General features: G+C 42.4%; 1 protein-coding gene across 3 annotated transcripts in view; it reads left to right on the plus strand.

Moving 5' to 3' along the window:
• The window catches only part of UST (uronyl 2-sulfotransferase), a 317796-nt gene that overhangs the window by 241462 nt on the left and 52747 nt on the right, over positions 1-23587 (plus strand). The gene's annotated exons all lie outside the window — the stretch shown is intronic.

A 23587-nucleotide genomic window follows, 5' to 3' on the forward strand; every position in this document is an offset into this window, starting at 1 on the left:
TCAATCCCTCAGTTGCCTCCAGGCCACGACTGATGATTACCATGTTTTTTTTCCTAGATAAAATGGATACTTAGTTGTTGTCAACTGAGTCATTGTCTCTGCGGATCTAAGGGCAATTCCCAGGGCACAGCAGATCTTGGAGTTCACCTCTCTATTATAGCTGATGAAATTAAGTTACACCAGTTTAATTAGACTAATATTTTACTATCAACTGCAAAAAGAAACACTTCTGCTAGGTTTAGCTGCTTTGACAAATAGTACTTTTAAACTTGAGGTGTATAGCACTTGCTTATTGATAAGTAAATAAAAATATCATCAATAATCCAGCAAAATTTAATTTTCAGAAATGTTTCTTCCTCGTGAGAAAGCTCTTCTAAACTGGAGAAAGGCATTATTTGTTTCATACCCTGCGCCTGAAGACTGCTTTGGTTTCCACTTTTCATCTGGTGTCAGTTTTAGTATTTCAGCTAAGATACCTCAAACAATTCTCTCTAAATGTAATTCGTGGAAGTCAGGCTTCTGCCAAAGCAAAATCTGTATTTATTTACAAAACCACATTTCGCATGGAGAATTTTACAATCCAGTCAAAACGAATGGTTTTACATCAAGGGCTGAATTAACACCAAGTTTTCAAAAGGCTTTTGAGAAATTCAAAGCTTCTCATTAAGTCTTTAGTCTTCCAAAACTGTGCCATTTTCTAAGATGGCCTTATTAGTCTCATTTTGCAAATGCCAAGATTATGCAAAGAAGTGATTAAATATCTTCCAGGGTACTTGACTTAGGAACAAACCATCACTGGTAAATTAGAAGAAGAGGCTACAAACAAAGCAAAAAGAAAACACTTAGCAAGGAGGAAGCTAAATGTAAGAACAGGATTTGTCCTCAGTGCCCTTTAACATGGGTTCCAGGGAGTTGAGAAAAGAGAGGGGGGGAAAACAGACTTTAATTAATCATTGCACTTTTCAAGGCAGAAAAGAAGGCTATCTCATCTCATCCACTCATTTAAGTAGTTAGGACTGGAGCATTAAGGTTGGAAGCACCACATGGAGTTGCCATCATTACGATGCTGTAAAGGCTAAGCCATATTGGATATGTATCAGAGAAAGTTAATTTAGGAAATAGAATGTCACGAATGGGCTTCCCAGGTGGCTCAGTGATAAAGAATCCTCCTGCCGATGCAGGAGATGAGAGTTTGATCCCTGGGTCAGGAAGATCCCCTGGAGAAAAAAAAGGCAACCCACTCCAATATTCTTGCTCGGGAAATCCCATGGACAGAGGAGTCTGGCAGGCTACAGTCCGTGGGGTTGCAAAAAAGTTGGAAACCACTTAGCGACTAAACAACATAATAACAACAATCATGAACGATGCAATACAGGAAAGTCTGGAAAGTAGCACAGTGCAGTGCTAACTGACTTGAGTTGTGTCAGATTCTTTGCCACCCTATGGACTGTAGCCCACCAGGCTCCTCTGTCCACGGGGTTTTTCAGGCAAGAATACTGGAGGATCTTCCTGACACAGGAATCAAACCCACGTGTCTTATGTCTTCTGCATTGGCAGGTGGGTTATTTATCACTCGCACCACCTGGGGAGTAAGGGTGTACAGTAAGCTCTGGAACAACATTAGAAAGCCTGGAAGTGATGGTCATCTCCTAAACTTTCCCAGTCCATTGCTCACCAGGCTACTTATTATGACATCCTAGTTCAATTTCGTGCTTGTCCAGAAAGGGAAGACACACATGCATGGTCTCATGTAGTCTTTCCAGCACGCCTCTAAGATAATTATTATGCCCGTTTTCACAGATGAGATGCTGAGGACTACAGAAGTTAAGTCGCTTGCCTAAGTTTACACAATTAGTAAGAGGCAAGGCCTGGGTTTCAGCATGCTGGAGCTGGCTTGGCCCGGCTCTGAGCAACTCTTACATTTTCAGGAAATTTTCAACTAATTACTATTTGAGTTGACATCAAGATGATGGCTTGAATTTGGCCATGGTAGGAACAGTCACACCATGGAAATCTGCAGATGCTATAAATCAGGGCTTTGTGTTTTGGGAAAGGGTAGTTGTTATCAATTTACTGACATATCACTGATTTGAATCCAGGTCATCTGACTCCAGAGTCGCCCCTCAAACTTCTATGCTACATCAAGGCATATAATGATTTTCTGATGCATTTCTGACTCCAGAAATTCCTTAAGCCACCTTGTTTCGGCTGAATGCCTATACAAGGGTTGTCATGGCCTGTGTTTTGTCCCTCTCTGCATTCCGCCATCACCACTGTGTGCCCTGCTGCCTTCCTACACAGAAAGTTTCTCCAGGATAGGAAGATAAAATATCTTATACTTGCTTGTATTCCAGCCCCTGTACACCACCCCACTGTTAAGTACTATTTACTGTGGAAGGTAACACTGATATATGTCCTCACCTCTATTAATGATTAGGGATTAGTAACATCTATGGAATAATGTAGAAAGGTATTCCATACAGTTGTATCTGTCACCACTCCTATGAATTCCTGCATCTTTCATTTATAAAGGTAGATACTACTGCAAAGTGTGTTTCAACCTCAGGATGACCTTTGAAGAGAACTGTGTAACATCCATTACAGTGATTTGGTTCATATGCTTCCTGCCTCCTCCCACCCACAGACCAGGGGATATATTAATTACCTGCCTGCCTGGCCACTGGCAGCTTATTGTGAAACTGTGTATCCTCCCAGCTCTGCCCTCTCCAGCCTGGGAAATAAAATATGCCTGCTGCAATGGAAGCAGGGAGGTACATATGAGCTTTCAGAGTTCCAGACTCTTCTTTCCTTGTGTCATGCTCTCCAGAGTCTGAGAGCGCAGCATCTGTAGAGACCAACCCAAGAAAGGTTAAGACGCAAAGAAGCCCAGGAACTCTGGCCACTGTAGAAAGTGATGTGCCCTACGCGGCCCTGAGATGTCAGAAGACTTGGGCTTCAGGGTCACTTCAAACTGCTTAATACAGGAGCTACTAAAAATATTTCTAGTACACATGAACCAGCCAAGGAAGCTGATGCCATGAAATCTGTTTCCGTATGAAAAAATGGGTCTCTCATGAAAGCAAACTTTACCCTCAAGCAAAGATCTTGGAAATCTTTTGACATTGCAAAAAAATCTGTAAATCACCACTTCTGCACCACTTCCAGAAATGTTTCTTCCTTATTAATTTATTTAAAAACACTTTCTTATTTTTTGGAGTGCCTGTTATGAGATGGATCCTTTTCTCAGCACTCGGGAACCATCGGGGAATAGAACAAAAATTGCTATTGTTGTGGAGCTCACGTTCAAGTTTTATTCGTTGCTTCACTGGGGAGGTGTGTTCACTTCTCAATCATGTCTCATTCAGCCAACAGGCACTACTCTAAGCCATGTGTAATGGTGGGAGCAACAACCAATGGGGAAACAAAATAGCCTGTGCTGTCAGGAACACAGTCTAAGGGGAGAGGCAGGCACATGGCCCTTGGGTTCTAGTACCTATGAACATCAGTGGACCGCTCTGGAAGTCATGTGCATGAGGCTTCCTGGAGGAGGTGACACTTGAGTCTTGCTGGGTATGTAGAAGGCAGCCAGGCAGAGAGAGGATAACTTGAAGCAGCTTGCAGCACAGGAGGAACTGAGGGTCCTGAAGTTTGCTGGGGCCGAAAGGATGAGGCGGGAACTGGAGCCCAAGACTGGACAGATAGGCAGAGGCTGCATCATCATGTTTCATTAATTTCATTTATTTAAAAGGCAGTTCCCTCAGGTGCATTTCTGCCAGTGTTCTCCTTTGAAAGACAGACAGGAAGCCAGAGGAGACCGTTTCCTTGGTCTCTAACCTGCAGGTGTAGACCTGCAAAGTGATCACGCTGTCCCACGCTCCCTGCCTCCTCCCAGCCACACTCCAGTCCACTTCACCATTACATCTCCTCAAAGAAGACTTCTGTCTGTTCCCAAGGATGCAGCTGGTTCCCTCTCTTCCACATTGCCCTGCTTCTGGATAATTCACTGGTAGTTCACCAGCCCATCAGACAGCCACTTAGAGGCTGCACTCTCCCACCCACGTTCTAACATCCCTTTACCACCAGGGAGTGAACCAAGAGTGAGCTTTACAGTCACCTCTGTGCCTCTGGAATGGCCCTTCTGGAAACATGGGACCCCCATCAGTCTTTCATCAGCCAATAAAAACGGGATGATAGATGTCCAAAGTCTTTGAAAATGCAAGAAATACGTAATTCACAGTGCTCTTGTTATTATTTGACGTCTGTAGACTTCTAAAGAAGCAGTAAATGCCTTTATGGACTCTTCATGAAGGTGAGGTTCTTTGGCCTCAGTGAATGCCCCCAAATAAAAACCTTGGTTAAAAAGTTAAAAGGGCTCAAAAGGATTTAGGACAGTGAAGGGAGTGAAGAATTGAGGTGGAATACTGAAGCCAGAAATTTCAGGCCTTCCCTCTTTGAAGGAGTAAGTAAGCCACAGCAAAAGTCACCTGGGTCTCTGTTACTTTTTATTAACTTCATTAGCATTTTATGACGCTTATAAACTGATTTGATAGAAGGCTAGGGCTCAGATATGCAGATGATGCCACCCTTATGGCAGAAAGTGAAGAAGAACTAAAGAGCCTTTTGATGAAAGTGAAAGAGGAGAGTGAAAAAGTTGACTTAAAGCTCAGCATTCAGAAAACTAAGATCATGGCATCTGATCCCATCACTTCATGGCAGATAGATGGGGAGACAGTGGAAATAGTGGCTGACTTTATTTTTCTGGGCTCCAAAATCACTGCAGATAGTGATTACAGCAATGAAATTAAAAGACGCTTACTCCTTGGAAGGAAAGTTATGACCAACCTAGACAGCATATTGAAAAGCAGAGACATTACTTTGCCAACAAAGGTCTGTCTAGTCAAGGCTATGGTTTTTCCAGTGGTCATGTATGGATGTGAGAGTTGGACAATAAAGAAAGCTGAGTGCCGAAGAACTGATGCTTTTGAACTGTGGTGTTGGAGAAGACTCTTGAGAGTCCCTTGGACTGCAAGGAAATCCAACCAGTCCATCCTAAAGGAAATCAGTCCTGGGTGTTCATTGGAAGGACTGATGTTGAAGCTGAAACTCCAGTACTTTGGCCATCTGATGCGAAGAGCTGATTCATTTGAAAGGACCCTGATGCTGGGAAAGATTGAAGGCAGGAGGAGAAGGGGATGATGGAGGATGAGATGGTTGGATGCCATCACCAACTCGATGGACATGGGTTTGGCTGGACTCTGGGAGTTGGTGATGGACAGGGAGGCCTGGCGTGCTGCGGTTCATGGGTTGCAAAGATCGGACACAACTGAGCAACTGAACTGAAGTGAACTGAACTAGGGCTTCCCTGATAGTTCAGTTGGTAAAGAATCTGCCTGCAATGCAGGAGACCCTAGTTCAATTCCTGGGTCAGGAAGATCCACTGGAGAAGGGATAGGCTACCCACTCCAGTATTCTTGGATTCCCTTGTGGCTCAGCTGGTAAAGAATCCATCTGCAATGTGGGAGACCTGGGTTCAATCCCTGGGTTGGAAAGATCCCCTGGAGAAGGGAAAGGCTACCCACTCCAGTATTCTGGCCTGGAGAATTCCCTGGACTATATAGTCCATGGGGGTCACAAAGAGTTGGACATGGCAGAATGACTTTCACTTTCACTTAGGGTGTTAAGGGGCCTCCCAGGTGGCTCAGACATTGCAGTACCCCCTGCAGTGTGGGAGGCCCCAGTTCAATCCCTGGGTCGAGAAGATGCCCTTGAGAAGGGAATGACTGCCACTCCAGTATTCTTGCCTGGAGAATCCCCATAGACAGAGGAGCCTGGCAGGCTACAGTCCATGGGGTTGCAAAGAGTCAGACATGACTGAGCAACTAACAGTTTCATTTTTAGGACATTAAGCAGGGGGAAAAGTAACCCATAAGACCCTTACCAAAATAATGGAAGACAAAAGTGATTGGTCATTATACTTGTTCAGATAAACTGAAAACAATTTGGATTGCATTAATAGAAGCATCAGTTGTACTGAGAACAAATGCACAAAGGGAGATAACATGTCACGTGCCTTTCCAGATGAACACATAACTTATTAAATCAAAGCAGCCACATGCACTCTTCCAAAAAGGGGACGTGTAAAACTGAAACATCAAAGCCTGTCCAGGGCCATTAACCATTCTCATTTGAGAGATGAAGTCTCTGTCTAATCTTCTAATCTTTCTCAAATGTAAGAGTTAATAAGAAGTTGCCAGTTGGTATGGTAAATAACAACCTTTCCTGAGCTCTCGGTAGTCGATGAGTTTTTACTTTATTCATTCTCGTTGCCGTGTACTCACTACATCGTGTCCAACTCTTGCAACCTCATGGGCTGTTCATTCTAGTCTTTTCCCTGTGTAATTTACATGGAGGTACATTTACATCAATGAAAATCTAACTGAAGAAACAATGACCCCTTTGTGAAGAAATTTAACATTAAAAAAAAATTAGTGTATGAAGGTAGGAAAGTTCAAAGACTTTTGCCTGCTTTGTTCTTTTTAATATTTTATTTGGAGTTTGGCACTAGAGTCAGGACAACAAAAAAAGACTTTCTTATAAAAAAAAAAAAGTACTATATACCAAAATATTTTTTCTTTTTAATCTATTATATTTTAATTCCTTCTTTTATTTAAAAAATTTATATCTGTGTGGCAGATTTATGATTATATTTTCATTTTTTGCTTAACCATATATTCTATAATAAGCACAGGTTAACTTTGTAATAAAAATATTGGAGGAGTAAGACTAAGGTTTGACACCAAGGAGATCTTTCTTGCTTTTGAATTTAAATAGTTAAGCAAATTAGTGTAGTAAGATTGAGAAGCCAAAGAAAACATTCAGGCACAAGTTAACTGAATGCTAGTTCTCCATTTAGCCATTTTCCTTGTTCACATTGACGCCAGGGTGTTCTCATGGATAAAATTATAATCCCAGATATTCAGACTTTCAGATTCATATTTTCCGTCTCAACCCACAGAAGCTTTATGTAGGGGGTTTTGCAGAAAGTTCTCCTTGTGTTTCAGTCATTTGCCTTTTCTCTGTGACAGCCAGTAGGGAACAGTAGTAGAGGCTGACCATCCCCAGGCCCTTGGGAAACAGTGCTAGGAGGCTCTATATTCATTGATTGAGAAGTTCTGTTAAAGCACCAACTTCTTTCTAAAACAATTTGGATCAAACAATGAGACTAGTTGCAAACCACAATATTTATAAGAGGTGTAAATTTGAAGTCTGGAGTGATGTACTTTTAGGAGTCTAAAATAAAAAATGGAAAGAGGAGAGAGGGTGCCAAATCGACTCAGTTGGGTGTGGAAGCTGATGGTACTTCCTCATTCGTTTGAGAAATACTGGTGGAACTTCTGCCCTCGGCCAGGCACCTTAATGAGACAAAACAGATAGTAAACAGACAGACAAATGATAGTCAAACTCTTGCTCCTCGGAAGAAAAGGTGTTACAAACCTAGACAGTGTAGTAAAAAGCAGAGAAAACACTTTGCCAACAAGGATCTGTACCCTCAAAGCTGTGGTTTTTCCAGTAGTTATGTACGGATGTAAGAATTGGATCATAAAGAAGGCTGAGCACCAAAGAACTGATGCTTTCAAACTGTGGTGCTGGAGAAGACTCTTGAGAGTCCCTTGGACTGCAAGGAGATCAAACCAGTCAACCTTAAAGGAAATCAACCCTGAATATTCACTGGAAGACTGTTGCTGAAGCTAAAGCCCCAATACTTTGGCCACCTGATGTGAAGAACCAACTCACTGGAAAAGCCCCTGATGCTGGGAAAGATTGAGGGTAGGAAGAGAAGGGGGCAACAGAGGATGAGATGGTTAGATAGCTTCACCGGACTCAATCAACATGAGTTTGAGCAAACTCCAGGGGACAGTGAAGGATGGGGAAGCCTGGCATGCTGCAATCCATGAGGCCTCAAAGAGTCAGACTCGACTTAGCAACTGAACAACAGTGGTAAAGAATCCACCTGCCAATGTAGGACATGCCAGAGACTCAGGTTCAATTCCTGGGTAGGGAAGATCCCCTGGAGTAGGAAACGACAACCCACTCCAGTATTCTTGCCTGGAAAATTCCATGGACAGAGGAGCCTGGCGGGCTACAGTCCATGAGGTCACAATGAGTGAGACACAACTGAGCACACAGCATTAGACCCACTGAATATCTAACATTAGGTATTAGAGAAATCTCGCTATTTAATACTTAAACAAGCACATATGTTACCATGAGGTTTTAGTATTGTAATAAATATTTCAATGTATTTGGTTTCCTTCCTACTCTTATGTGTTTTATTTTATACATTTAAACACATTAATCTGAGAAGTGGGTCCTTAGACTCCAGCAGACTGCTAGAGGTAAACAGGAGGGCTTTACGCACACTTCCCCTATCTCTTCACAGAGTTTAAAGGGCTGAAATTTACTGCAACGAGTAGTTTCTACTTCTCCTTTAAAGACCTTCTTAAGTTAAAAAAAATCCTTTTGAAGTGTGTGCAGGTGAAGAGTACCATGATGTCCAGTCAAGTCTGGTCCACTATTTTGATTCATGCTAATGAGCCAACCACTTACCACCACAGTTTTGAACATCAGCGCAAATGTTGACACCATCAAAAAGACAACACCTTAGTATGATTCTGAAGATAGTTTTTATTTTGGTATCCCTAAAAGGATCTCAGGAGAAGGCAATGGCAACCCACTCCAGTACTCTTGCCTGGAAAATCCCATGGACAGAGGAGCCTGGTAGACTGCAGTCCATGGGGTCGCTAAGAGTCAGGCATGACTAAGCGACTTCACTTTCACTTTTCACTTTCAGGCATTGGAGAAGGAAATGGCAACCCACTCCAGTGTTCTTGCCTGGAGAATCCCAGGGACAGAGGAGCCTGGTGGGCTGCCATATATGGGGTCGCACAGAGTCAGACATGACTGAAGCGACTTAGCAGCAGCAGCAGCAGCAGCAAAAGGATCTCAAGTCCCGCCAGCAATGTGTGGACTTCACTTTGAGAACCACCAGGCTAGATCAAGTGTCAAGTACAGAAATTCTTTTAAGCACTTAAAACCACCCCAGGGACCCTATTTGCATAAAAATGTTGTTGGTGGTGGTTGTAGTTTTCTATCCAACTCTTTGAAATAGAAGTTTTTACCCAAGTTTGCAAGGGGGAGTTTTTTTCAATCTCAGTTAAAAATAATCTTCTGTTGACATTTTTGGGTGGGCCAGCACTGAAATACTAGTCAGGAAATATCTCTTACAACAGAGACAGATGGCCCTGTCAGTATCCAGGACAGAGGGGTTCGCCTCCTTTGTGTCATGAACCCCTTTAGCAGTCCAGTGAAGCCTACAGACCTCTTCTCGGGATAATGTTTTTAAATGCATAAAATAAAATACTTAGATTACAAAGAAAACCAGTTATAGCCAGAGACCGCTTTGCAAGGGTGCAGGCATCTCTGTATTCCGAGTTAATAGACACCTCCTTCCCTCAGTCTTTACTGACAATGAGAAACAGCTAGGGATGACATTTTTTTTTAAGGCACTTGTTTCCATGTTAGTTAACATCTTAAATCTCCAAATTCTAACTCTCAGTGAGATAGATTTAGACCTAACGAGTCCAAAGCAAGAATGTGGAATAAGAAGTTTCTCCTCCACCTTCTATGAGACTGAGCAGTACATGATTCCTGCTAAATACAGACTCTTTTTTATATATATTTTATTTTTTAATTGGAGGATAATTGCTTTACAATGTTATGTTAGTTTCTGCTGTGCTGCAAAGTGAATCAGCTATGAATATACATATTTCCTATCACTTTGGAGCCTCCTTCCCACCCCCACATCCCCGAGAATGGTTGAGCTGTAGTTAGGAAGATCTTGCTTACTGCCTCCCTAATAGTCTAGGACTATCAAGAATTCTCTGCTAGAACTCTCTAAAATTTTAATTAGTTAGTCTTAGTCACTCAGTCATGTCCAACTTTTTGCACCCCATGGACTGTTCTCCATCAGGCTCCTCTGTCCATGGAATTCTCCAGGCAAGAATACTGGAGTGGGTAGCCATTCCCTTCTCCAGGGGATCTTCCAACCCAGGGCTTGAACCAGCATCTCCTGCTTCAGGCAGATTCTTTAATGTTGGAGCCACCAGGGGAACCTCTTTTTCAAAAAAAGAATTGTTTCACATTAATAACTCCCTTCTTTTTATCTGCTCCTTAAATCAAAGCAGCATCCTCAGGCTTACTGTATTTTGAGAAACTACCTAACCTTTAGTGCTAAAAGTGGAGAAGCAAAGAATTTACAGTATGGTTACCTTAAGAGTAAAATCAACCATAACCCCATGGTGAAATTTTCCACTCTTCTGGTGAAAGGTTTGTGAATTATTAAAAATAACCCATTTATCCCCCTCCATAGAAGAGAATGTTGGTGCTGATAATTGAAAACAGCTGATAATCCAGAAATCCATTATATTTAATTTTGGAATTAATAACAATATTCTTGCATCGTGGTCTCCTCTGATTGTGTTTTTCTTGGGCTAAGGTTGAAATGAATTCTCATTCTTTGACTTAAGGGTGGAGAGGTAGGTTGGTGGTTTGAAAATATCCCAAGAGTAGGAAGCCAGCCTGCGATTTTAAATTTGCCACAAATAATCCACCAGGTGGATAATCACTGCTTCTTTAGTCAAGGGTTTCATTGTGGTCCTAGTAAGTTTTTTCATGAAGGAAATCATGCAGCCTGTAAACCACAGCAACCCTTCGGGGCCCCACTGCTAGGCTCTTTTTGTTTTCACCCCACTTTCCTTATATTTCTCACTGCATAGCTTTCCTATTAGGAGTGAGCAGAACCATCAAGTCTTATATTTCCACAACTGCTTTATCCAATGTTGCTGAATCCTTGAGAGTCCTTAATCGATGCCTTCAAATCTCAAGCCACCTATTCCCTCTGGGGTTCTCTCTGTAGCTTACAAAGCATTTTCAAATGCACTTTCTTTAATCCCCACAGCCATCCTATGAAAGAGGTGCTACTATCCTTTGAACTTGTGGGCTCAGCAGTCGCAGCGCATGGGCTTGGTTGGGCCATGGCCTGTAGGCTGTTAGTTCCTGGACCACGGATCAGACTCATGTCCCCTGCATTGGAAGGGAGATTCTTAGTCACTGGACCACCAGAGAAGTCCCACTAACCTTATTTTATAGACGAGGAAACATGCTCACAAAGGTGAAGCATCTTCCCACTGTCATCCAACTAGTAAATAAGAGATCAAGATTCAAACTTAGAGCATCTGACGACAAATCCAGTTTTCCTTCTCTGTCCCACAGCTCTGTTCCATAACTGGTCTAGTGTCATTAAAATCCAGCTGTCCCTTATCTACCAAAGTTATTCTTGTCAGAAACATAGGATAGCAAACCATAAGATCCTATATTTTTTCAGGGAGTACTCAAAGTTGAAATGGGGATGGCTAAGCCACTGGGACCTGAACTGGTCAACTGTGAGTCCTATTGACCTGCAGACATGATTGCTTCACTCATAATTTTTGTTTTATGAGTGAAATTAGGAGATTTCATACAAAAATTCAAATTTCTTGCTCTGCTTGGAAAATCAGATGATTGGGCAATCTCTGACACAAAATCCACGCGGCAGTGACAGGCTTGAGCAGAGTAGCACCTGCCCCCTCAAGACAGTAGGAGTGCTTTCCCAGTTTGCTCCGGGCTTTTCCACTCAGACAGCGTGGACAGGTACAGGGCCCCATTTGTGCATCCATGTGATCTGACAGCACTAGTGGGCAGTGGGGTTTGCCACCCCTGCTCTAGAACATTCCTTCCTGGAGCAGGAATGCACTGTCCATAACACAGGGCCCAGTATATATTGGAAGCCCAGTAAGGACAGTGTTGAATGAGGGCTATGGATCTTGTAACAGTAATTAAACCATACACCTTGAGAGCTGAAAATGTTTATCCTGGTCATTACAAAGAATTGGTTCTAACCACCTAAATCATTACAGTTGATTGTGCCTTCATCTATTGTTCATGGTAAGAGAGAAAGAGAAATAACCCTTCCTTCCAAATATGTTTAATCAGTTTTTCACCAGGAAGACTCTGCCTTTCTTCCTACACATTCTTCCATGTGTGTGTCTAAATGATAAGCATACTTAAACGTTTAGTCTGTGGAAGTGATCTTTGCATCTTTGGTGTGACTCATGTATTTTAAATTGAGGCGATAAAATATTTGCTTTTCTTTGCCTTTGGTTCTTAGTTTTAGAGACTTGGAGGAAAAAGTATCTGGGAAACTTTGATACTTTAAAACTTTAATAGTCCTTCATTTCAATAAATGTTTTACTTGTGTGGGTAGATAAGTATACCCACTTATAGTATATGATTTGAAAATTTTCATTCTTTATAGAGCATTAGTCTATCCAGGGACAGATAATACATCGAAAAGAGGAAGAACATCAATAATTGAAAGGAAAAGGTAGTAAAAGAAAAACTATCATAACATAGCCCTTAAAAAAATAAGAATTGGGGTTTACATTGACAGCTGCACATAATAAAAATATGAGAGAACTTTTTACAAGAAGCTGTGAGAGACATCCCAGTAACCAGTGTAAAAAAAGGGACTTATCTTGTAGCTTTTTTTTCTTGAATCCTATGTAGTTACATTTCATTCTGGAGCAGAAATAATCCAGGGGGCAGGGGCAATGATAGGATCAGAAATGAGGTCTCCAGACAAACTTGGATGGAACATTACAAAGGTGAAAGTCTGAAGATTCATAAAGGTCTCTTACCCACCCGGAAACAGTCCAAGAGGCCTTGAAGTCAGAAGAGAAAGAATGTGAATGAATGAATGAACAAACTACAGAAAAATAAAGCTCAGGGCAAAATAAGGCAGTAGGAAAAAAAGGCATTTGACTAAGGGTGGAACTATTCTTATAGTATTTTTCTGTTTTTTTTTTGTTTATTTGTTTACTTTTCACTACACATTATGGAAAATTTCAAATATTCATATAAAAGAGAATAGTCCAGTGATCCTCCATCACCCAGTCAATTCTTAGTCACTCATGATTACAGGGTCTCAAGAAACTGAAATTTCCAGTGTATCTAAAATAATCATTCTGACTATTCAGTTTCAATTTCTCTCTTTTAAATCTGTTGTGGATTCTTTATGACCTTCTGAGCTGGGACTATGGGGCCACAGAAAGCAAAGGCTGGAAGCCTAAAAAAAAAAATCCACAAACATGTTGTTTATGCCCTGGATAACCAGAAGTTGAAAGTGTGACTTTTGCGGTTTGTTTTGGCCTCATAGGCCAAAACTATTAGACTATTGGATGTGAAAGAAAGAAAAGGGAATGCTGAACCTCTTCAGCTGGGAAGGCAAAATCATCAAAATTCTATGAGGTTAAGACAGTTGCTGTGGCTTTTAGAAACTTGTGTGGCCCAAAGGAGTCATAAATCATTTTTATGGTATAAAACCCTTGAAGAACATACTTGGTTTCCCAGGAATGCCTGCCATTCTTACACTCACAAAAGGCTCATGTCCCTCCAGAAGCTCGGGTGGAACCTGATTGGTCTGCTCCACATTGCCTCCGGGAAATACTGAACCATGTAGGGACTTAGCCCATCTCTGCGGCTTCTGTTAACAGGAGAAATGGACAGATATGAGCTGCATGATCTGAGCTGCATGATGCATTTCTTTCCAGTTCATAATTCAACTTTAAGGTAAAATCTGCAGTGGCCCCTCTGGTCCCTGGCCTAAGTTTTAACAGCATCTTTTCCTTCTGGGGTTACATGGAAAGCAGTCAAGAGTTAAAATGTATTTCCATGGTCTTGTTAAGATCCAGAGTGGGAAAGCTATAGATCCCTAAGATCCCCTGGCCATCCACTCAAATGATACCATACTACCATCCCTAAGGAAAGCCCACAGAATGGTGACCTGTCTGTTTCCTATGTGACTCGGTAGGAGAGGGGGGAGTAGACCTCTCCATAAACCCAACTTCCTGCTTATTTTAAGTGTTTGATCCGCATCTCAACATTAGTCATGTTAGAAGGTCACAGAGCCCCATTGACTGTGTGCTTCCAAATAGAATCAACAGAGCCCCTTTCTGCAGGGACTGTTGCCATACCTATGCCGGGCTGAATGCTCAGGGCAGAACTGGCCTGGGATCAGGGGGCTGGTTAACCATGACGGCACTTTCAGAGCTCACGGCAGAGCTGCCGGTGGCAGAGGTCCACCACGTGGATCTTTCTGGGCCTTGGAGACTAGAATCACAAAATCCCAAGTTCATTATTCCTCTAAGTGGAGCGCACATCTGGAAAGTACCTTTTCTAGGAAGGAGTAGGATAGAGGTCATTTAATGACATTTCAGTCTTCCAGATGTCTACTAAAAAAAAGTATCCACAATGATATATCAGTATCCACAGTATCATTTAAAGACTTTTTGATTAAAACGCAACAGTGCTTGCTTTCTGGGTTTCACTTTGCTGCTGAATTTTTTATGATGTTGTTTATTGAAAAGCAGCACTGTCTTCTGAAAGCTTTTACCAGATTCCCATGGTGATTTGCTAGGCATAGCACAACTCAAATTAAAATTTCATCATCTTCAAAGGCTACTTTTATGAGCTATAAAAGAGCACCTGCCTGGCCCCGCATGGGTACCATAATACAGAGGAGAAGCACGAAGCTTTTCTTCCAAAAGTTTAGAGCCTGTATCATACTAATAAAGAAAATGTAGAGCGAAGATTACACCATTTTCATGTTTGTGGTTTACTTCAAATATTGGAACTTTTGGCAACACTTGAAGCAATTAAAAGACTCAAAGTAATGTCGTTATAATAGAATCATTGCTACGATATATTAATGTCTTGCAGGGTCTGTAAGAAGAATCCTCAGAACTCACACTGTTTGAGGTCTGGCTTAAACTGTGCTCTGGCCCAGTGCCTCTGACATCCTTATGAAGCAGAAATGATCACATTTCAATAAACATGTGACCTCGCTTTGGCATGGCCTTGACATTTTACCAAGATTCTTTCCTCTGACTCGGCAAGATGCACTCCTTATATCCATCCCCCACACTTGTACATTCAGGATTCCTTCCAGTAGAACTTCCTACAAGAAAAAAAAAAAAAAAAGCATGAACAGCCCATGCAGGACCCCAAGCAAGATGGTATACTGATTTTATGCTCCCTTGACCCCCAAACACATAACAATGATAGATAGAATATTTAAAAAGGAAATACACAGAGTGTCCCCAAGGCTGGAACAATACCAGAGGAATGAGCAGCAGTGGAATCACAGATCAGCTGATCTCTGGTCCAGAATCAGGTGGTGGCAGCCACGCACTGGACTCCGTGTGAAGATGGAAGCCAGCACCAGGCTCCATGCCACATCCTGAGGCGGACAGCCATACTTCCCTCACTCTCAAGCAAAGAAAGCCAAACACAATGGCCACTACCCTGTCACTGGAACCATGGCTTTTAAAGGGTAAACCTAGAGAGGGAGTAAAACAAAGTCATGGCCTCATAAGTAGGAAGTGAACCAAATTCTTCCTTTTTGGTAACCAGATCTGTTATTCCCATTATTCCCATCAGAGAACTAATAGCCCTCTCTACCTCTTTTTCCTGAGTCTTCCTTCAACTGGTCACTGAATTCAGTTCTCATGATTTATGATTCTATAAAAATTTATGCCTGAAAAATTTTTCAAAATGGGCTTTCATTCCCTGTGAGAATATTCCCATTATTCTCATAGGATGGGAACTTCAGATGGGACCTGGTCCTGGCCTAGTGCCAGGAGTCCTGATAGGAGTAACTGCAAAACCACTAGGGAAGGACAGGGACTGGAAGGAAGAGAGAGAGAGAGGGCGAGAACGAAAATGAGTCTCCTACTCAAAATGAACCTACCGGCCAAATAATCTAAGCAAGCACATGAAACAAACTGTAATACCAAGAAAAGCAACAAAATCTACTGTTGAGACAGAAATTCATTCCAGTTATCTTTACAGAACAATCTGGCAAAGACTTATTAAGTATGCCCAGAATGTTGAGAAGATAAAAGTGTGAATAGCTTCCATTAAGAGCAGGAAATTGCAGGACAAACACTTGAAACAAGAACATTATGATATTAATAAATAATTAATAATAAATCTTGAAAATGAAAAATATGGTAATTGAAATAAAAACTTAATGGCCGTGGAAATAAAAGCTTAAGAAATGGATTAAACTTTGAACTGAGTAGAGTGAAAGAGGAGCTTTATGAATTAGAAAGTAGGCATGAAGAATTGATCAAAACTTCAATTCAGAAATGTCAAGAGAGAGAGGGAGAAAGAAATAGACAGAAGGAGCAGTTAAAAGATGTGGGAAAGGTGGTAAATTTCCAACAGTCAGTCAATAGGAGTTTCAAAAAAGAATGGTGAAATGGTAGGGAAGCAGTATTTGAAGCTATTGAAAGACAAAATAGTCTAAAATCCAAGGTGTGATTCTTCAGACTGAAAGCATACGTAAGAACTGAATGGAATAAACAAAGTTAAATTTACACTCAAATATTTTGAAATAAAGCTGCAGGATATCAAGGAAAAGGAAGACAAGCGGATGACTAGTGAAAGAAGCATAATTAGGCTGATAATCGGATTTCCCATCAGCAGCAGTAGATCCCAGATGGCAGTAGAGTAATATCTTCAGAATGCTGAGGAAAATAATCGTCAATCCAGGATTTCATAGGGGCTTCCCGGGTGGTGCTGGTGGTAAAGAACCCACCTGCCAATGCAAGAGACAAAGAAACATGGGTTCTATCCCTGGGTCGGGAAGATCCCCTGAATTAGGAAATGACAACCCTGGAGCATCCCATGGACAGAGAAGCCTGAAGGGTACGGTCCATAGGGTCGCAAAGAGTCAGACACGACTGATGCAACTTAGCACACACGCACACGAAATCAGATCGCTTTAGACTATATCAGGGCATCATTGATGTAAACTTTATAAGAAAGTTCTGGCTGAACGTTTAAAATCAGAATCCCAGGTAAAGTTTATCTTGTGTTTCGTTTCTAATCAACAGCATCAAAGAATTAATTGCCCTCTCTACCCCTTTAGGGGCTTCCCTGGTGGCTCAGACGGTCAAGCGTCTGCCTGCAATGCAGGTGACCCGGGTTCGATCCCTGGCTTGGGAAGATCCCCTGGAGAAGGAAATGGGGACCCACTCCAGTACTCTTGCCTGGAAAATTCCATGGACAGAGGAGCCTCGTAGGCTACAGTCCATGGGGTGGCAAAGAGTCGGACACGACTGAGCGACTTCACTTTCACTTCTACCTCTTTTTCCTGGGTCTTCCTCCCACTAGTCACTGAATTCAGTTCTCATGATTTATTATTCTATAAAAATTTATGCCTGAAAAATTTTTCAAGATGGGCTTTCATAAAATGTCCCACTTGTATAAAATTTAAGGTATCCAAAGATTTCATAAATCCACTGGGGCTAACCCCTGCTTAAAGACATTCTTGGTTCAGATATGCCAGGCGTTATATGTAGAAGGAAGGGAAACGATAGTTAGCCAAAAAAATTGTAATTATGAAAAGGAGTGACTGATAATGAATTCCACTTTTACTTTTGAAAATGTTTGTACAAAACTGGGTCAGGCCCAGTGTTTTTACACTAGAATCTGTAGACATTTATTTGCCTAATAAAATAACCACCCAGCCTGGCAAAACTCTGCATACTTGGCAGTCCCTTCTGCCCAGGAGCCTGGAACAGCATTGGCCTAGCAGGTGTGGCTTTCAAAAGGTTCAGAGGGTTGAATTCGGGAAGTCTGCCCAGCCCTCCACCTGTGTGCAGTGTGCCTTCCCGAAGGCCAGGTTCATTCCCAACTTCTCTTAGGTTCAAAAGACCTCTATTCATTCACAATTGATAATGAAAACTAAAATAACCAAGGGATTGACCCTATACACCAAAATTGTAACATTTCTTTTCAATAAAAGAGGCCATGTACTTTTAAAATTAATTTATTTTAATTGGAGGCTAATTACTTTATAATATTGTAGTGGTTTTTGCCATACATTGACATGAATCAGCCATGGGTGTACATGTGTTCCCCATCCTGAGCCCCCCTCCCACATCCCTCCCCATTCCATCCCTCAGGGTCATCCCAGTACACCAGCCCTGAGCACCCTTTCTCATGCTTTGAACCTGGACTGGCGATCTGTTTCACATATGGTAATATACATGTTTCAATACTATTCTCTCAAATCATCCCACCCTCACCTTCTCCCACAGAGTCCAAAAGTCTGTTCTTTACATCTGTGTCTCTTTTGCTGCCTCGCATTTAGGGTCATCGTTACCATCTATTTTTGACTTGTAGAATATAGATACTCTATAGCGTTTAACACTATTGTATACATATGAAACCTACTCTTCTGCTTGCTGGTGTAGGTTTGGTAGCCTTCTTTCCTTAAAGGGTGAGGTGGTGGTGGTGGTTAGTCACTAAGTCGTATCCGACTCTTGCAACCCCATGGACGGTAGCCCGCCAGGCTTCTCTGTCCATGAGATTCTCCAGGCAAGAATACTGGAGTGGGTTGCCATTTCCTTCTGCAAGGGAATTTTCCCGACCCTGGAATCAAACCTGGGTCTCCTGCATTGCAGGCAGGTTCTTTCTCAACTGAGCTACAAGGGAAGCCCAAAGGGTGAGGTAGGGGGAAGAACAGAACTCTCAACATCTTGGGCCTTCGGAAAGAAAGGAAGAAGAAAAAATGTTTTCCTAGACTGGTGATTTTTTTCACAAGGTGCTCTTTGATCATAGGACCCAGTCATGACCCACTAGTAAGATCTGACTTCTTGGGCCCTAGGATTGGAATCACCTGCTTATGTAGGGCAATGGGACGGGTGGGCTGTTGGGGGGCTCTTGCTAGCTATTCCAGTATCTTGAACCTCTGTGTGCTGGTCTGAAATAATGATTTTCAGATTTAGAACCTTTGTATCTACTGAAACCTTATAAAAAGCCCAATACATAAACCCAGGCAAAGGCTGAAGGACCTGGAGTCCTGTCCATCTGGGTACACCTCCCCCACTATGGACCATGTATACCTCAACTTTTCGCTTTTCTGAAACTTCTTAGACGCTTCCTTTCTGGGCCGAGGATTAGCCATAGGATTGGAGAGGGCTTGATGATGCAAGATCATGGGATGAATGAGAAACATACTGGAGACTCCACTTTTTTTGTCTTACTAAATGAGCAAAGTCCCAGGACCACTGGTAAGAGGTGTGGAGATTTTTTTGATTGGGGACCAAGGATGTGAGAATGCTACAATCCACACTATGTAAGTTGCATGTGCTTTGTCTACTCAGAGGGTTCACCAGGAGTTGCCTTGAAACTGCTGTCAGGTCCTGAATTCTTCCCCAGCTTCTAGAGCCTTTCCTTCTCTACAAGTGGACTGGAGGATGCTAACGCTCATTCTGCCTGGAATGCCACCAAAACCTGGGCCTCCTCTGGGACCGGGGGAGAAGGAAATTGCAGACAAGGGAGACGGATGAGCCAGGCATGGAATTCCTTACTGGCACAATGTTGCTGCTCATGAACAGTAACCAGCTCTTCAAAATCTCCCAGAGGTTCTTCTTTAAAATGGAGATTTCTAGCCTGGTCCCCAGAGAACCCATTTACATCAAGCACTCTGGAAGGCCCGTCTGGGAATTAATATTTTTAACAGGTGCCCTGCCTGATTGTTATTCCCACTGCATTGTCAATAAGAATTCTTCACAGTTTTTGAACAGGGGGCTGATGTGGATGAATTTGTATTTCAGCTGAGTTAGTGCAGCAACTCTGTGCAGAGTGCATTTGGGCAGAAGAAATGGAAGGGATACTACGTAGCCGCGGATGAGTTGAGCGGGGATTGAGGTGTGGAATGGGTGGGAGAACGAAGATTAAGAAACCTTTCAAGGGGTCAAGTTGTAGGGTGGGGCCGTCGAGTGCCGTGGAGAGTAACGGTGAGAGAGGAGTCAGGGAGGACCCGCAGGGATCCCGCTGTGGTGCCTGGGTGTCCACTGGGTGCTGTGGGGCCTTTGGCACTTGGTCTTATTCATCACAGTCCAGCCAGTGAAAATGTTACAGGAGCAAACCAACACAAGATGATTTTGCTAAAAGATCAAAGTGAAGGAAGATGAACCCACAAAGAAAACCTAGAGAGTGTAAGTGTACACTTTTAAAAATAGCATAGTTTAGAATAAATTTCAACCAAACTGGTCTTTTTTGTTGTAGTTTTGGCAGTTAAATAGACTCAGTTATCTGGAAAGTGTATTTATACAAGATATCTCATTTCCCTAATAAATTGAGAATATGGTCAGAGTGGGGTCTTATGTTTATACCCCATCTTAAAAGTGAGCTAGATGGGCAGGAGAGTGTTTCGTGGGTTGCCGTGGTAGATACCGGGATCCGAGGACCAGATAAGAAAATCATAGATCAAGCACTGGCAAGGGGTCCAGTTTGGCTAAAGTCATCACCATGATGATGACCTTAGAGCAGATTTTAAAATATATATTAAGGTTTTCATTTAAAACAACCTTACCCTAGAAGTACTGCATAGGAAGAAAAAAATGAAGTGCATCATCATTTTAAACTATGTACGAAGAGAACACAGGTGATTGTAAAACAACAGGAGACAGTAAAGCCTAACACTAAAGATAAAATGATTAACTCTAGGGGAAAACCAAATGGCCCCGGGGGCACTGGACAGTGCCCATCAGAGTGGGATACTAGAGGAGCAGCCGTGTTGACACTTGTCACAGTTGGTGAAGGAAACTGAAAGGTCACTCTTTGAAGATCTGGGTTCCAGTAAGAGTGGACCGTGTGAGTGGCCAAGACCAGCCTCCTGAGGCCACAAGTTCTTGAGCTGCCGGGAAGCAACACCACTTGGGTGCTGTGGCTAAGCCACAGGCAGCTAAGTGCGTGGGTCTTCACAGCTCGTTTCCGGCTTCCGCTTGGCCTTACACCTGAGTCATCTTTTATTTATGCCCTCCTATAGCATTTCCATAAGCTGGTTGTGGCCAACACCATTCATCAACCTAATGGGCTCAAATGGAACTCTTTGAAATCTCCCAGGACACGTCTTGCTCTAAGAAAGAAAGGTTAACAACAATTTTTCAACTCGGAATTTATGTCTTCCCATAAATTGACCTCGAGAGGTTATTTGTGGATTCCAATAGAGGAAAGTCCTTCTGAGGTCCCTGTGGTCCTCGGCCCTCCCCGCCCCCACCAGCTGATGTCCTCTGCCCACTCCTTCGAGATCTCTGGGGACAGCATGGCAGTTGTATGTCTTGGCTTAATCCCTCTGCCATTTGTCCATTCATTCGCTGAGTATTTATTGCAGCTCTGCTTTTTCCAGGCAGGGTGCTAAGCACTGGAGACGCAGCGAACAGACATCTGTGCTCTCCTGGACTCACCACCTAAACAAACAATTACACAAGTTCTTATTAAAAGGCAACTGGAAAGTGGACTCGGAGGAGCGCAGGTGCTGTGAGAGTTTCTGTGGGAGGCTTTGCTGGACTTTGTTGCCCCACCCCTGGTGTTAATGCAGGTCTCTGGGGGGCTGACCGTGTATGGACAGGATCTCTGAACACCCCCTAAATCACCATCGCATTACTCAGCCGTTTACTGTGAAATCTCAACCTCAGAGGACAGACCCTCTGTCTCAGATGATGACGGCCTCGCTGGAGTGTCCTGTGCCCTGCTTCTCACCCAGCTCCAGGCTCCCTCTCTTTGACCCCCGCCCAGTTACTGGGCGCTCTGACCTGAGGCTTAGGTCCCCTGGGGGACGCCAGCTGCCAGACGATACCTGGAGGCTGCGCATCCTCAAAGCAAAGCCCAGTCACCCGCCTACACAAGTTTTACTTTGTTTTCCAATGTGTTTGTTATTGTCTAGTCGCTAAGTTGTGTCTGGTTCTTTGCGATCCCATGTGGTGTAGCCCACCAGGTTTCTCTGTCCATGGTATTTCCCAGGCAAGAATACCAGACTGGGTTGCCATTTCCTCCTCCAGGGAATCTTCCCAACCCAGGGATCACACCCCAGTCCCTTAGGTCTCCTGCATTGGCAGGCAGATTCTTCACCACTAAGCAACCAGGCAAGCCCTTTACAATGTGTAGCTCTCAAACTTTTCTGATGGTAAAACTAAAATACATACGTTACAATAAAAGCGAACATTCCAAACATGAATCAAATACAAGTTCAATATATTCCCACCTTCCATTGCATCTACCACCATAAATAACTTCTTTGAACAGTTTGGTGTTTATCCTTCAAGATATTTGAGTCCTTTTGTAAACACATAAGTTTATTTTTGTGTTGTCCTACATGTTCATATTGTCCTGTGATCGACTTTATTTTACCTGCAAATATCGTGAACAGTTTTTAGGACAGTGTGTGTAGATCCTCCTTCTGCTTTCTGGGTGCTCCGTGGTGTTTCCCGGTAGGAATGCGCCAGAACTGCTCTGTGAATCAATCCCCCATTAATGAACTGTGAGCTCAGCCATATGTTGTTGTCATAAATCTTACAGCAATGAATAGTCTCATACATACATCTCTCTGTGTCAAATTCTTCCTAGAAAGGTATTTTGGGTCTAACATCCTGCATTTTTAATGGGCTTTCATACACAATGAGGTGCTCTTAACCACCCTTCACGTCACGCGTGGCTGGATGTGCTGGTGCTCACTGTTCCATTGGCTTCTAGTATATTCCTCTCTGGGAACTACACACCTCTGCTTCCCATGATAGACCTAGGTGTTTAACTACAGTCTGTTTTTTGCTGAATCTCTATTCCAGTTGAACTGTGTAATTTATTTAATGGTTATATAAACCAAAGAAGCATGAAGGAGAAAAGGTTGTCCTAAAAAAAAAAAAAAGATGTTTAAGTTTTGTTTTTCTAACCACCAACTTGAACTAAAAAAAATTTTTAAATAACTAACCATTTACACAAATCATATCAGATTCAGTGGCTTCAACTGACTTATAAACTCCACTGACTGTACAGGGACCATGTTTGCTGAATCTCTTTCTTCCAGTTGAATTCATTATTATAATTGTGTAATTTATTTAATTATTACATAAACTAAAGAAGCATGAGAGGGAAAAGAAAAGGTTGTCCTAAAAAAAAGAAAAAAGACATGTAAGTTATGTTTTTCCAACTACAAGCTGGAACTAAAAAAAAAATTTTAATAACTAACCACTTGCACAAATCATATCAGATTCAGTGGTTTCAACTGACTTATAAACTCCTTTGGCCATGGGACCGCTCTTAATCCGCCTTGCCAGTAATATTTTTGAAAAGCATCCCACAGCTGTTTGGTTTGTTTGTAAATTGGGTTATCTTTTCTCCTTAGAAATACCTAATAACCAGACATATCTTTTTTTTTTTTTCACTCAGTCGTGTCCGACTCTTTGTGACCCCATGAACTATATCCTACCAGGTTCCTCCATCCATGGGATTTTCCAGGCAAGAGTACTGGAGTGGGTTGCCATTTCCTTCTCCACAGACATGTCTTATGTGGGGTATTCAATGTAATCTGCCTTAATGAAAGTGGATTTTTAGCCCTCTTTTTCATCTCACATCAAGC

The sequence above is a fragment of the Bos javanicus genome, chromosome 9 (assembly GCF_032452875.1).
Source record: "Bos javanicus breed banteng chromosome 9, ARS-OSU_banteng_1.0, whole genome shotgun sequence".
Lineage (NCBI taxonomy): Eukaryota > Metazoa > Chordata > Mammalia > Artiodactyla > Bovidae > Bos > Bos javanicus.